General features: G+C 41.3%; 1 protein-coding gene across 5 annotated transcripts in view; it reads right to left on the bottom strand.

Moving 5' to 3' along the window:
- Positions 1-17,181, bottom strand: part of LOC134533112 (protein pangolin, isoforms A/H/I/S) — a 555,211-nt gene that overhangs the window by 254,796 nt on the left and 283,234 nt on the right. The window lies entirely within an intron of this gene.

Raw genomic sequence — 17,181 nt, 5'->3', positions numbered from 1 at the left:
AAGGAAAATTTCCCTAATTTTTCCTATAAAAATAAACTGAGGCTTTATTTTCCTCGCTGACTTATTTACCTCAGCAATGTTTAAATTACTTAAAATTGACAAAACTGAATGTCTCTGGACCACGACCTTGACCTTTGGTTCTGACCTTGACTTTTGCCGCCATCTTGGAACCCGTAATTTTTAATCATGACGTTCAAACACACGCCACGCTTGATTGAACACCCGTGATCAGTGGCGGATGCAGAGATTTTTGCCCCGGAAGATTTGGGTTGAGGGGGGGGGGGAAGAGTTTTAAAAATATACGTTTCAAAATTGAACAAATGTATTCAAAAGAACTTACTTTAGTTGTTGTAACAACTCGCCTTGAATCACACAAAATAACATACTGCCTTCACTGATATTATGCAAACTTTTTTTTTCCAGCTTCGTGAGTGGTAATATATCCTCCCACCTCCAACACGCTTCCACCCCGCCCTTGAAGTAGCTAAAGAGCGCCAAGCTCATCCGCGGAACACTTAAAAGGATCGTCCGACATGTTTGGTCGAGAGGTCGGATCACTTGCCTCTCGCCGAGGCGATGCGGGTCGATTCCCCGCGGGGGCCGAAACTGCGCAACCAGGCCGGCGTGTTTTCTCGGAGTACTCCCACGTCCCTCGAGCTCCGTTCGCCAGCTCACCACTAAGGGAACTGCAAAACTTGCGATAATTCTGACAAGTCTATAATGCCAATGTTCGTACACTTGAATGATCCTTGTCTTGGGATCACAGGTTTATTTAAAACGCCCTAGAAGACTATACAACAAAATCACAAGCACCTAAAAAAAAAATCATCTGATCTAATAACGTGCTATACGGAGAGACAGTACCAAATCGAAACGTGAGAGATGTGAGTGGGAAATTTTTCTGGAAAAAATATAACCACATAAATTTAAGGAATTTTTTTTTGCTAATACCAACATAGATTTACATAATTTAATACACGTAAATATACAGATTGGCAGACACTTTTCAAACAATGGAGATATTAGTCTATTGAGTGGGTGTCTGCGGAAGTCAAATTGTTAGCAATTGGATAACAAAACCAACCGTAGCTGTATAAAGATTAAATTGCTATAAATTTGTTAAATAGTTTAAAAATAACTCTCTAGTAAGAATCGTAAAGATGACATCATGTAGTAGCAATACCAGCACATCTGAAGATACTAACGTTAAACTTCATTATAACCAAAAATTGGCCAAGTTTGGGCACACCAACATCCTAACTTCTTACGTTACTAATGTTAGGGCGCCGTCTGGTTGGTGTGTATACGTCTTACTGAGGCGGAATGATAAGTGCGACGCTCGCTGGTGATTCTAGCGCAGTATAGCCTCTAAGAGCAAGACTTTGAACTGGCGCACAGTCTTCTCGTTGTCACAGGAAAACTGTGAAATTTGAGCGGTGACCGTAACATTATATGGCGGAGAAATGAAGATAAAGGTGTAATGCAAGTCTCTTAAGTGCTTTCAAGAATCTGTACCGGTTGTTTTAAGCCTAAAAGTTACTCCGAAAACACGCCTTTACCATTTTCACTTTTCTTAAAACACAGTTTAAAACCTTATTCAAAATCAAAATTACTTTTCGGCCCTCAGCGAATTCTTATATGCTTTGCGCACCGTATGTGTGCCTGGGCAGACATTGCCCTTAAGTGAGCCATTAGGTTGTAAAGAAAGACCAAATGTATGTTTTATTTGGTTGGATCTGTTTGTGTTACAAAAGTTGATATAATTTACTTGTGTGTATCTGTGAGCTTATAGCTCGTTGGAAAACTTGCCGGTTTTGCAGAACAATTACCGATTTTCCCGGAAATACTTTTTTTTTCCAGGAAAACTAGCATATCCACACGTGAGAGCGAATAGGTTATGCACTATGTGGCGTCTGGCCTTGCGCCGGAAAATAACGCGAACACATCACCTTTCAACGTCTCCAATGAACTCGATGTCGGCCGGACGTTAAGCTGAACACATTTCATTTCTCTACAGAAGCCAAATTCAAGACATTTATAAATGATGGATAAATTCATCTAGCTAGGAATGTAATCTTAAACTATAGTGTTTCAGGGCTCTGCCTACCCTGACAAACATACGATGCGCAGAGCGTCAGACAAAAAAAAAAAGCTATTTGAAAACTGCTCAAGATATCGGAATCGGGATATGTTTACGAAAAGCTTTCGAGAATAAGCTGAGGACGGTTGAGTAATTCTGTTTCCGGATTTCGTTAGTGAAAATGGCCAAATACGAGGGTACTTTAAGAATTTTTTTTTTCAGGTATGAAACCTCCCGTACATATTCTTGAAAGCACTTCACCATCTTCATATATATTCGCTATACTATAATGTTATGGTTACGCTCAAATATCATAGTTACCCTATTCACGACGAGATGACAGCGTCAGACCACAGCCTTGCGCTTAGAGGAGATAACGCACTAAAAAGACCAACGAACTTCGCACTTATCATCCCGCCTGACCAGGCGGGCCCCTTTTAAGTCCGATCCGTGGCTGGCTAATGCAGAAAGGATACATAAGTTGTACAAAAAGGACTCGTACGGAGAATGAAACGTAAATCCACATGTCACGAGCGGCCGGAATGTCCTGGTGGAGTCGCGGGCACGCAGTCCCGACCAACTGGCCGGATGTCCTGTGTGTTGCGAAGGACGAGGCGGGTCGAGAAGTGTTCACTACAGGAAAACCAAAATAAAGGTTTGCTGAGATGGGATTCGGAGAAAAGTCCTCACGAATGCCAGTCCAGTGTTTTTACCACTTCGTCACATCGCTTCAACGGGAAGGAAGGTAATTGAGGAGGAGGTGGTAGTCGGCGTGGGACGGGGCCTAGGGGAAGAGAGGGAGGGAGGGAGGGAGGGAGGGAGGGAGGGAGGGAGGGAGGGAGGGAGGGAGAGAGGGAGGGAGGGAGGAAGGGGGGACGAGAGAGAGAGAAGAGGTGTTTATCAGAAATCCCAGCGGTGACAGTATAGCACAGTGGAGATAGGATGTCATTTTAACACGTTAAAAATTAGAAAAAAACAATTAAACGCGCTGTAAATTAAAACGTGTAGGCCTATTGAAAGCTTACGCGTCACATTAAAAAAAAATACGAGAATTATGAACTTTCACTCAAGAAAATCACTCAAATTAGACCTGGTATCCATATGCCAATACGAATTTTATGGCAGATATAAGTTTTTAGTAACATCTTTGCATTAATGGCTGAACTATGTGCTGATTTTAAGAAGTAAAAGTTTTACTTAAAAAGGGCCCTGGATTTCCGAATTATGCCCATTCCCAAAGGGCATTAAGAACATAACTGCGAGGGCTGGTGGCTCGCGCCATTATCGGGGCGGCCGGGTTGCCCCCCCCCCCCCCCCCCCGGGCCAAAATTAAAAATTACCGGGAAGCTGTAATCATAAATGTATAATATTTAAATTATCGCCCATATTTTAATCTAAACTTACTTCGCTAGTGTTTTTGTCCTAAGATTGGCGTGATGTTACAGACCTACTGAATTGACAGCGTTGTGTGAGGTCTGTTACACATTTTCGTTTGTAACGTAATTGAGTAGGTATATTATATTATTTAATTAGTAAATAAGACCTCCAGAATCACAAACCTTTTTTTAACGATTTGAAACATTATATATATATATATATACATACATAGATCAAATGGTTATTCCCACAATCATCTCAAGATATTATCGGTGCTTAACGGTTAATAGCGATATGCAAAGTGTCTACTACAGGGTCAGCGCGCAGGTTGACTTTCGAAAAAAAAAAAAAAAAAGGACGCGCATGTCAATGTCACCCTTACGATATTATGTGTGGTTTGGGGGGGGGGGGGGAAGTAAGTCATCATTTCCGAAACAACAGGAAGCCGCGACGAGACAGCACGATTCAAGCTGTCGAGTTCGCTTGGGACGTCTTCTGACCGCTTCGCCCGGGGTCCGTTTGAAGCCAGGCCGCCAGAGGAGGAGGGGTCTGGCAGAGAGAGAGAGAGAGAGAGAGACGGCGACAGTGCCTCGCAGAGCTGACGGCACTTTGAAGCCTTGCGCTGTCCGCTGACAGCCGTTGATACAGAGATCCGAACGCGACAGGGCAGTTTCCTGCTGCGTGATCGGTGACGTCACGTGCTGCTCTGTGTGTACTGGGCGGGTTTTATATCCGGAACCAATAGTCATCCTAAATGGCAATTTTTTTTGTACAACAAACAGCGTTTTCTCTGCCCTAAATATAACTGCGTTATTTGGTTTCTCCTAAAACACCACTTTCTAAGATGCTCCCAAGAAATCTGCCTACGAAATAGGATTTCACGACATCCCACTGCCGTTAAAATTGAAGTCTGCAGAAACATTCACCGACCCCAATGCACTGTCTTCATTTTCAGTTCCACGCACTAAACACGTAACCGTTCGTGTGTAAATGGAACAGAAATTTTCATGTAAAATTACAGATATTTGTAGATTTTTACATGTACCTGACAACAACTGTATCACTACAAAATAGTGTTTTTGCAGTAATACTGGGTTCAAATTCTTCACCGGGAATTTATGCTTTGTGTTGTCCCAGCACCTCCAATATAGTTAAAGTTATTTGTTAACCATTCCCTGGATAGCTATCCAGTAATAATTGCCAACGTTAATAAGCAAAATAAAACAAAATAAAATCAAATTATTTAATATTCGATTATCTTTTCCATGGTTTAAAAAAATATGCTTGATAAAACATCAATTAAAATATAATATTGTGCCAATTTTCGTAAGAATTTATCGGTATTATCTCGAGAGGAAAAAAACAACGTATTTTACACATGCAAAAAAAAATAACCATGGCCATGTGTTGTACAAATTTATATCATCTTTTTTGTAGGATTTCAAAACTATTTCATAGCAACTGGTTGCCAAACGAATCTTTTGAAAAAGTACAGAAATTAATTCTTCTGCGTATTGCCTTGGTAAGACTGCTCTGGACTGATGCAAAAAAAAGTGCTTCCAAGAGGTTTCGAGCTGCTCATGTCCAGTGATGCGCCGACTGTCCGGGTTCATGTCCGGGACGGCGGACTGCGAGTCCGAGGAGCCGGGTCGTCGCCCAATGACACAGTTCCCGGGGAGCTAACCCAGCCGTCGACCGCTTCACGCTGATGAACCTTTCATGCGGCGCGGATCGACCACCAATCGGTTACTCCACCCTCCCAACCTCCCAACAAGAGGGGCGTCGCCGCCTCAATAATTGACGCCCTGTGCCCCGATTCCTTTTACGCCGTCGCGGCGATGGTTAATTAATTAACCAGGATGTGTACATCTGCCGCAAGGAACCCCGAAGCTCTCGACTCGCGAAGAAGCGTTACCACGGGTCCCATGACTATTCACGAGGGGATATATTATTCTCTGTGTGTGTATGTGTGTGTGCGCGCGTGTGTGTGTGCGGGTTCGAAAAAAGGAGGGGAGAGGGGGGGGGAAACAAATATATATATCCCCACCCCCCAAACCGGCCATTATTTCCTCCGCATCGAAATCAGGTATTCCGTTTGTCTCCGCTGCACCTCCCTTTATTTTTCAAAACTATTTTTTTTCCTTCCCTTCCACCGTCGCTGAACTACCGGGAAACACGCCTCCCTAACAGAAGAATAAAGTGAAGGGGCGGAGGACCCTGGCCTCCCCCCCCCCCCTTCGCGGGCCCATCCTCGGACGACACGGGCACATTCCTCCGGGGAGATCGATCCGTAATTGTCGAACCAGCGACGCCCTCAAATTTCAGTCGCAGTCGAACTTTGACTCGGGCCGCGCGCGGCGGGGCTATCAATCATTCGCAGTGAAATTTCAAACCTGCGTGACAAAAAGAATGCAGATGCGTTGTAAAATGTATTAAATACTTAACCACAATATCCTAATGAGACGCAATATTATGTCGAAATAACTGTTCACTGCTGAGTTATACTGCTATACTTCCCGATAGAAGACAGTTAGTTGACTTGATCCCATTTTGGTCATTTTGTGGCTTCACCGCCATATTGTTTTTTTTTGTAACTGATCCAAAGAACGAAAGTTGTGTGTGTGTGTGTATATATATATATGTCAATGGAAGAAACATAAAATTAAGTGACTATGACGAACTAAGTCATGCCAAAACTTTAATTATGAATATCTGCTTGACTGTTGACAAATATATAACGTATTGAAAATATCTGGCGCAAAAACTAACAACAGAAAGCCGCTATTAAATCCCAGGAGCCAGGTCACCATCGCGTTTAGCTCTTCCCTTACAGTGTTTGTGAAAACATCAGCTTGTTACAAAATTGTGCTGTACAGAAATTCAGCACAGCATGAGCTCATAGATAATTATTTAAAGAACTTCGTCTAGATCGGTCGAACGTACATATCCACCATGTCGGACCAACTCACTGCGAATGCCCCAGACGCTTGGCAACGTCGCATATTTACAACTAGACAACACTGGAACCTGAAAACAGAAATGTATAATTTTTGATATGTGAACATCGTAGCTCTCGGTATACGGCATTTTGTAGAAGTGATTTCTTGAATATGGAACGGAAGTCGATCAACGGAAATTTGACACAAATATGGCGAATCCCACGTGTAGCAACATAAACCCGTATAGTCACTATCGTAAACATTAAGGTACATAACAAACATGTTGATATGCTAAATTAAACTTTATGGTTGTGAAACTACCCCGGAATATATCTGGTGAACTAAAATAGTCGTAGTAAAAAATAATCTGAAGTTTAAATGAACATAAGAAACCTGACGTTTTAATGATATAATACATATTATCCTTTCACTATGATAAAAGGGCTCGGAAGCACAGCGGTATATAGCACGCGTTTCTTAACCTCGAAAGACGTGGTTCGAATCTCGTATCTGTAATTTTTTTTTTAGAATTGTTAATAACATACAATATAATAATATATAATAACAATGTTGAATCAGCTCAATAAAGTTAAGATTTCTTTGTAGTAATTATTTACAGACTGATTTCAGTCGTTTGAACAAAAACAAATATAGAAACATATACTTAGTATGTGTTTTGAAATAATAACATTAATATTTTAGACATTTAATTGAAGTAAAACTTGTAAAGTGTAGAAAACTTTTAAAGTATTCAGTGTTTAATGAATTTTAACAAGCTCACTTTATTTTATCGCTCACTACTAGGTTATGAGTCTGGCTCCTTAACTCTCGAGAGATTTTATAGAAGCCCGGTAAATACTATATGTTTATGTAGTGGGATAACCGTCGGGGATTGCAATAAAAAACTAATATAAGGACGTGGAAAAAAATGCAAATACCAACGGCGGGTTTCTTTGGGCCGATCGCAGTAAACAAGATAAATTTTTAATATTTTTGCAAATACGGATAAAGTGTATGGAAGACTATCGAACACCCCCACGGGCGACAGATCGAGGAACGCCTGGCTGGCGTGGAGCGCGACTGGACAGCAGGAGGGGTGTGTGTGGTGTGTGTGTGTCTGTGAAGGAGGGGCGAAGCCTCACGCCTGACGGCGGTAAGAAAGGCTGGCTGCTGCTACCTGCCGACCACGCCTCGTCGTCGCCACCAGCCCCACCCCTGGGGATCCTACACAAACACTTTAGCCCTCCTCAGCCGGTCCCTCGACACACTTTCATCCCCACGCCTCAAGGGCCTCCCCTTCCTTCTTTTCCGATCGCAACCTACACAGGATAAAATCCATGATTTTTTTCTGCAGACGTAAAAAAAAAAGGGAAAACATTAGTTTTACCTCAAGGGAACCCCTCCCTTTTTTCCCGCTTCATCTTCTTGAGCTTCAGAATCATTATGGCTCATCCCCGCTGTACCACGCCAAAGCTAGGAGTCACATAATCGTCAAATAAACCCAGAGTCCGCCCCCCAATACAGTTATAAACTGAAGTCTTCCTTTTTTCAAAAACTACCACCACATTACAAAATAGCTTTTTTTTTTGTCACGACAAATTATTTTAATTCCCCTTCAAAAGTTTTTATTTGTTTAAATATGTACAACTGTGGAGATTTTGTTACTGGAAACAAATGTTGTTTTGACACGAATATTTCAAGTAAAAAGAAGCCTGCATTGTCATTAAAACAGTGCAAACTACTTTCTACTGATAGAAAAAATAGTTTCGGTTACAAGCCAAATTATTGTAATCTCAAAAAAAATACGCGTCCAAAAATACCAGACATAATATTTCGATTCTTTATAATTATTTTTACTATCTAATGTTTCATAACTTGTAATTATTTCTCTTTGCCATAAAACAGCGCTTCTGCAGTGCACGAGCGTCACGCTACCTAACCTAAGAATCTGCTGCAACGACAACTACAGATGTCCCAATACTAACTGGCCAGGCGAGGCAGCACAAGCTTATGAATAAATTAAGATAACAATCCGGGCAAGTGCGATTAAATTAATATTATTCTCTTAACTTGGAAACTATTTAGATCGGAAGCATTCTTAGTACCTGTTTGAATGTGCAATGTTTCCTCTAATGTAAATTAAACGTAAAATGCTCAATTACCACCATTTCCACTAAGCTATTGTTATAAAAAAAACAGGTTTGTGTAACTGCCACACGTTCCAAGTGAAACTTCACATTTAAATGATCCACTTGAATAATTATTGGTAGGGGCAAAACTCATGGGTTCGTGTCACCGACATGCTAGTGATATAATACCAAAATCATTTTCGTACGTACATTTGACGTAGAAATGATGTAGGTATTACACATCTAAAAACAAAGTTTTAAGTTATTTTGTTTGTAGTAATTATTTCAACAAGAAATGTAGTTGAAATTACATTGCGTAATACGTATTATGACATAGGTTATTCCGCCGAAACTTGCATACCAGCTAGCAGAGGGTGGCGTCGTCTGCATGATTACACTGTAACTGTCTGCAGCCGCTTTTTTCCCCCCGTCAGCTAATTGTTGTGTCATATTGGTTAGACGCAAAAATACTGGCTTAAATGTTAAATGTAGTGTTTGCATTGCGAAAACTGTTTTTAAAAACGTATTTTAATTAAATTTACTGTTTTTGATGACGTAAATTCTAATAATTCACACGTAGCCTACTAACCATCATCAGACGTTATCAAGCGCCGTTACAGCAACAACGTGGGAATGACGAGATCAAAAATTGATTTCAAGCAAATATCGTATTAGGGACCAAATGGGAAACTAGTGACAAATACGCGAAGCAAGTGATGACAGTGTTCCTGGCGGTGTGGAGTGTACCTGCGGGGATTTTTTTTAAGAGCGTAAACAAGCAACAGTTTGTGGCACCTAGCGCCGTGAGAGCAAGGAAGCAAAGTTGTCTCGCGCTTCGCCAATGACAGTCGGCCAGAGTTTCCCATGTCGTCCCACTACGTCTCAGCCCGCCGTCTCCTCCCGGCTAGCACGGAGTCTCAGGCAAGCACTCGGCCGAGTGTTGCTTTCTGAAAATGTCTTCAGGAGAAATAGGCTTGGATGCTGATCCACCGACCAGTCTAGTTCAAGACCTGGCCTGAACGTTCCGAGATCTACGAAGACAAAAAACCAAGCTAGGAAAGGTTGGAGGACAATTTACTTTATAGGTAGGGGAGAGTTGGCTAAAACGGGGTACTTAGTGTTTATATGCTCATTAAGTGGCTGGTAATTATACCTGAGTATCCATTATTTGCAAGGAAACACTATATATATCCCTACTGATATTGTGCATATTAAGAGTCGGATCCAAGCAATGTGAAATAAAACATTAATATTTTTCTTTCATGTTGCCAAGTACCCTGTTTTATCATACCGATCGGATAAAACGGGGTACATCAATGTCGAACATATTAGTGCAGGTATTTCGATACAAATTGAGACATATTTAATAAAAAGTGTTGACAACGTTATTACATATGATTTATGACTTGCATGTATACTACAGTTTACTATGATACATTAACAAATAGCACAATAAAGAAGTCAAATGTCATCATTATCAGTTTCTGAGGATCTCATTTTTAAAAATGCCTGAAATCACAGACTCTCTGAGTATCAGTGCAAGTTATACAATACATTTATACCAAAAACAATATTCTATCGCTGGCACTAATCACAAGTGTAAGAACCAACATCATCACTGTCTATACCTGCACACTGTTCGTGTGCCCATTCATCGCACATAACACACTTAATCCACCCTTTTTCTGATTTGGAGTTTGAATACAAGTCATAGCAGAAGAGACATGCTGCATTTGTTTCCTCTTCATCAGATGTTTCAGAGTTGTCCTGAGTCATTACGGATATTTTACTGCATTTTTTATTACTGTGGGCTTTGCGAGTTGTAGACTCATTAACATGTGACCTGTCTCTAGATGAATTCAGTTTTCTTTTTACTGTTATGGGATTGGCAGTAGAACTATGCGCAGATGTCTTACTTTGTGCAGCAATTAGGCCTAGTTCATTTTTATAAGGGGAGCTTGTGAGGATCACAGTTTTGCCACGTCTCCTGTTATTTTTGGTTTCAACCTTCCTCTGAGCTATAGGTATGGGTTTAATATATTTCGTTGACACAGCAAATGCCGATGTGGCTGTTGATGTGGATGCTTCGGAATCCAAAATACACTGCGAAAATGGCCCATGAGATTCACGTTGGCTAGATGCAGGTTCAGGCGTGCTGGCCATAGGTTCAGATTCAGCCATGGTAGGTTGTACCAATGGTTGGTGGATGCTTGAAATGGTCAAACTTTGCTGACGAGACATTTCCTCTAGAGGCCTTTCAGTGGTTTCAGCAGGTTGAAACATCCAGCCCAAGCATAAAACATAATAATTCACACATTATGATGCTTCTTATTTTAAAAAGTCAACATTCAGCAAAATATTAAAGATTTTATTTAGATTTTTTCCAATAAATATATTTAAAAATGATACATATTTATTTTTTACACTTCTTAGAATGCAATAATTTTAAAGTGCTTGCCTTTCTTAGTAGCATCCTCAAGCGATAAACCAGTTCTGGCTTTTTCACTCTCGCTTTAAGAAGTTGATTGTGGGACGCCAAACATTTTAGAAGCCTTAAGGTATCCCATTCTGGCAGCCAAAACCTCAGAAACTGCATTTTTCATAGCATCTTGAGACCAAGACTGTTTGTTGGTTTGGCGAACATAAGGCATGATGATTCACTGTCTAAATAAAATACTGTACATTAATTTGTGCCCGAAACCAAATAAATAATGGTTTAGAACTTATGGGTAACAATATAAAATGATCATTGTACTTAAAGCTATAGTTAAGAAACGGTTTGATAAAACAGGGTATAGTCGGATAAAACAGGGTACTACCCTGTTTTAACCGACCACGCAGTACCCTGTTTTGTCAGACTACGCCTTGCTACAAAATAAATTCATTTCTAAGGAAAGATGAGAAACGTACAAGTTAGTACACACACGTATTTGTAGTGCATACTTCACTCATTTCTATGCCCACTCACCTGTATAGTTTGACGGTTTCATTAATCTGCAGTTATCATATAAACAAAAGCCAAAAATTACATCACATCAGTCAGAAAACACATTTTTCTCAATAGACAACGCTTGACGCTGCCAACTGCCGCGCTATTTGTTGCTGGCTAGCGGTACTCGTACGAGTAACTAACTGACACGATCAGAGGTAGATGTCAGCACGGTATAGTGGAAATAACAGCGGTACCCCGTTTTACCAGACCACCCGGTTTTGTCCAACTCTCCCCTACTGAACCAGCAATCTGGAGACATTGACGAACTATGTTGTGCTGGCTTGAAGGCTGGGCCCGTCGCGCGCTGAGGACCTCCCGCGCGTCCTGCCAGCAAAGAGTGCGTCAGGCTGTCCACAAGGAAAAAAATATTTCGTACCAACTTTGGCGAGAAAAAAAGTACTAAATTATAATTTGTTATGGTTTTTAACAATTTAGTAAGTTATTATGACATTGCAATGCTCTAACTTAAATATCACACCACACACACACATACATACCATAGTTTTTAAAAATAATTACGCTTAATAATAAAACATATTGGTGTTACTATAATGTGATTATATTAAAGAAAAATGTACTAGATCTGAACGTAAATGTATTAGACCACTAAACAAGTACTAGATCTAGTACGAAAGTACATACTAACTGTGGACACCCGGGTGTGCGTGCGCCCGGGCCGCCGGGGTAGTGTCCGCGGCGCAGTAATCAGTCACGTGCTCCGTCCTACGGAGAAGGTGTGGGAGGGGGGGGGGAAGGGAGTGATTGAAAAGGAAGGGAGGGAGTGGAAGGGGGTCCCGCTCATCGCGGGCCGGCGGCTGTGGGTCGCGGCTGTCAGCGGCGCGGCGGCGCACAATCTGTCAGCCCGCGGCCGTCAGGGCCTCGCGGCGTGTCCCTAGTCCCACACTGGCTCGCGCTGTTGCCGGAGTTGCGATTCTGACACATCTTAAACTACCAACCTTACAAAATACGTATTAAACCCACGGTTTTTTTCTAAAAAAAAAAACAACATAAAACAAAAAAAACAAACAAATCACACACAACCACTGATATGAATCCATGCGGAAAAAAAATTCCAATGTTCGCATGATAATTAAAATTAACGACATCAAAATCATTCAAATTTAATAAAAAAAGAAAGTATACTCTTGTCAACCGCGTGATAAGAAACAAGGGCGGTGTTTAAGGCAGTCGGCGCGTGTTAGAAGGAGAAAGCAATCGCCAATTTACTTTCACACTGCAATCTAAGAGTGGGACACTCGACAGTGAAAGGCTGCGGCCATTCTGCAGGATCAGCAAACGTATATATACATATATACTTATTTATATAAGGGGATACCAAAAGTGAAAATAAGGAATTTTAAGTGTAAAACACGGTACTGAATAAAAACCGGCAGTAAGGTATATACTACGAGTGGACTAAAACGCGCAGTAATGCGACCCGGCCGAAGTCAACAGTTGGAATACACATGCAAAAAAAAATCTGTACGTCAGCCCAAATTACACAATGTGCCGCACCAGTGTGGTACACATTACCCAACTGTCACTTGCAAAGCAACTTGCATAATGTTTGCGATATTGATGATGAAAGCAAGCAATAATAATCAGATAATGACAGAAAGTATAAAGGAATTATTTTTAGGAATTAGAAATATCTTAACTGCAGTTTTTTTAAAATTTAAAACTGATCATCAAAAAAGTTAACATGTGTACCTTGAGTACTGATATTGTTGCTTAGTCTAAATAATATGATTTTTGGTATGAATAGTACAAATTATAGACTGCAAACCATTTTGCAAGCCCTATATTCAGGGAACCAACTTCCATAGTAAGACATTGGTAACAGTTGTAGAAGGCACAAGGCGTGGTCCAATCTGCAAATGGTTTTAGGTGCTTGCGCGCACGAGTTTGTGTACGAAAACTGACGACCACATGGGCAATGTTACCAAAACAACTGTGACAGAAGGATACGTAGACCATTTGAATTGTTTTCGAGGACAGATAAATTTAAGTCAAGTTACACGACACAGACTATAACTACGAACTGCAACCAGCGACTGAATATCCTATCTGTCGGGCGTAACACCCGACAAACTCCTTCCAGTGAGTAAAGTACAACTAACACAACACGGATCAGAGAGTGGGCATGTCGTACTATAACAAGGCCTTGCTGGAGTGTTTCCAGGGAACCGTCGGATACCGAATTCAGAATGTCCGGTCTGGGATTCTAAATCAAGTCTTCCGGAAAGCGAATCTAGTGTCTCATCGTTCCAACCACTCGCTCCGTAGTAACTTTCTATAGCAAAAACGGTCACGATCCTATTAACTAAATCACGAACATGAAGCATAATATTTCTGGGACTATATTAAATTTAAACGTGTTGAGCTACGTCCAATTTCATCTCGGGCACCAATTTAGGTATATTTCGCGTATGCTCATTTCAGTTTAGAATTCAGAAAACTCACACTCACATGGGTACGTGGATAATTTTTTAGCTGGTATTCATAGCCAGACCCCATACACAACGTTCAGTACTTTTTTTATAAAACGAAAAGATTAATTCGCGAACCACTTGCTATTAAGTATTATAATATCAGGACGCTCGCAATATATGAAACTTCGGTTACAATAAAACGGTAATAAGAAGGTTCAGTTTTTGAAATTATTAGTTTTACACTCTACAATATACATTAATCTAAGGTAATACGTGTTTACTGTTGCATGTATATAATGATCAAAAAGATTTTTTTAATAGTAGATCGATTTATCGCCCCCTAAAACAACTATTCTGTAAATTTAATCGAAATCATTAGAGAGGTTTTCGAAAAAGTCAGTACATCTAAAACAATAAATCATTTAATAATTTCGGATATTATCTTTCAAGAAAGTGTGTTCATTATAAAACAATTAAGAATATTACTAAAGAGTGGTACGAACGGCGCGTGTCGACTGTTAACAATATTCACCTTAAATTTACGAAGAACGCTTGTTACAAATCACCCCGGAATCTTCGTAAATTTAAAGTTATCTTCGTAAATTTCATGTGGTCTTGCAGACAGAAATTTTAAACTTTATAATGAAACGGCTCTGATAAAAGCGAAAAAGACTTGCAAAAAAAAAAACAACTAAACCCCGGCTTTGGACCAGATTTTCGACAAGGTATTTATTAAAATACTTCCGATTTTCTTAAAATGCATTAAAAATGTGATACTATGAAGTTTCCTTTTTTGGCTTTATCACAGATGGCAGCACCGTGGTTGTAACACATTTCATTTCCTTGACTTCCGTCGAATTAACGAAATTATTCCCACCAAATGCCATGTATCAATAGCTAAGATGTTGCAAATAAAAAAAACATTCAAAAATGGTTAAAACTCATGGAAAACACATAATATATATTAGTTTACCTTGAGTATACCTAAAACATAACTCGGGAGCTGACATGCGTCGCAGTTGTCTGAAAGTACGAAGAAAGCTTAGCAAGGGCAGCAAATGCACTGTAATTTCAGAGCGCGTGTGGTCCGACAAACGGGGCCTTGTTCCCGCGCGGAAGGACACGGTGTTATCGCGTCTCCCTGCGATAACGAGGTGTCAAGGGGAGAGATAGTCGGTGCTATCAACCATCCACCCCTCCGAGCACAAACAACCCTCCTGCCATCACCCCGGCAAGGCGGGGGGGGGGGGGGGGTGGTGACCGGGCGCCCGCGACCTGGAAATAACTCCTCGATCACGTCTCCTCAGCTCGTGCGAGCGCGCAGTCTCGCGTGCCAAGTGGTTCGGCACCCGCTACAACCCCGGAGCTATCACAGCATTTTACCATTTCTATGCTCATACACGCGTCCTGTATCAAGGACCATTATTTTTCGCGAAAAGATTCGGAGAACAGCTATTTGATAAAATTTAAAAAAAAAAAGGCCAAGTTTAAGGGCGAATAATTAAAAAACAATTCGGGCTACCTTATTCTGGATTACTACACCTTAAAGACCGTGTATGTGAGTGTGTTGCAGCATATCAGCTTCAGGGTGACAAGATCAATTTTTTTTAATTACAGAACCCTAAACTTAGCAGAAACAGTCATCTCTTCTAGATGTCGTTTACGTCTCGTGATTGGTTGAGTTTCTTACAGGTGCATGTCTGCTGGCGGCACGCGAATCACAGCCACTCAGTGATGAAGACAACACGTCCTGGCTGGACCAGCCAAGTAGAGCATAAATGGCTTCTCTCGCAGACGGCCACCAATTAATTACAAGGAAACAATAGCTAGTGCGGGCATGCCTTATTGCTGTCTAATGGGCGGTCAGATTTATTCGCGGAAAATACCTACCTACTTTAAAAAATCCAGGAAATCCAATGGAACCAGAAAAAAATACATTTGTTTTTCTTCTGCTATTGACTCACAGCTTGTATAAAGTACTCTGGGCCAATGAGAAACGCTCAACCGAAGTAACGAATCACAGGCTACCCCGGTTAGGACGTCACACAATGAATCGGTGACTTTTACCAGCATATGTAGAGAAATGTGTATAGTCCAGGTGAAACCGCAAATTTTTCCAGTCCATAAATATTATTTTCAAATATTTTCTTCTAAACGAAAACTTTCTAAATCCAATACCTATACATTCTCAAGCGTATAGTTGTATTTATAATGATGATTTAGGGATAATTATACTAGTTTGTAAGATTTATTTGTATTTTTGGTATCAGTTTAATTGAAATTTTTTTTTGTAATCAAATAAACATTAATTTATTTATTTTTGTTTTGTTTTAGATTTAGCTTATTTGGACCTTTTTTTTCTGCGCATTCATAGTGCATATGACTTCCCTACCTTTGATAAATTTAAGATCAACCATCCTTGTTTGGAATCTCCAGGGAGAGAGCGTTTAGCTTCTAATTTTAACCTTATATTTTGTTTTCGCTTCCTGCCCCTTCAAACATCCGCAGGGGTGTTGCGACGATGTGAGCTCACATCGAGTAGGGGATAACATTTAAGGGGGTCTACCGCACATTGATTTTATTTAACGAAGCATTAAATACGGCGTACATATTACCGCTTCTTCGCGGGAAAGCCGAGCGTGTCTCGCACGACAAGTCGGATCGATCACAAGACGGCAGTCCCTGGAGGGCATTGATAGTCGGCGGAGAGGCTGACGGCGGATGTGGTTACAAAGAGGACGACGGGGCAGGCGCCTCCCTCACAGCTGTTTGGAAACGTCACGCGACCCGCGAAAGACGAACATTTACCCCCCGGCGCAAGTGCCTGGCGGGAGTGTAGAACGGAGCGGGGGTGGGGACGGTTGACGACGGCTATGTAAAGGGGGTCGGGCCCCCAGACGGCCGGGCTGCTGAATTATTCAGCCCCCGGGCCCCGCCGATGCCGTGACAAGTACCCTGCCGCGGCGTCTGTCGTCGTCGGAGAAGGCGGGGGCGGAGTGAGGCGGAGAGAGCGTTCACGAGGAAGGGATGTGATATCGGTCCGATATTCAGGCTAGCGACGCGTTTTTTTTTGCACGGCTCACACGTGCCTCTTCGCCTTGGATAACCATTCGCGGGCAACAAGTGCATCGCCACTGCCATTCCGGTTGCGTTCGCAATACACGAGGGGAATTCGTGTCAGCAGAGCTACTGAAATACGTACACCTGCAGCGGGATGAAGAGGAAGAGAGAA

Source organism: Bacillus rossius, chromosome 6, assembly GCF_032445375.1.
Source record: "Bacillus rossius redtenbacheri isolate Brsri chromosome 6, Brsri_v3, whole genome shotgun sequence".
NCBI classification, from domain to species: Eukaryota; Metazoa; Arthropoda; class Insecta; order Phasmatodea; family Bacillidae; genus Bacillus; species Bacillus rossius.
Note: the sequence above shows the minus strand (reverse complement) of the source record. Positions and strands in the feature narration are given on the sequence as shown.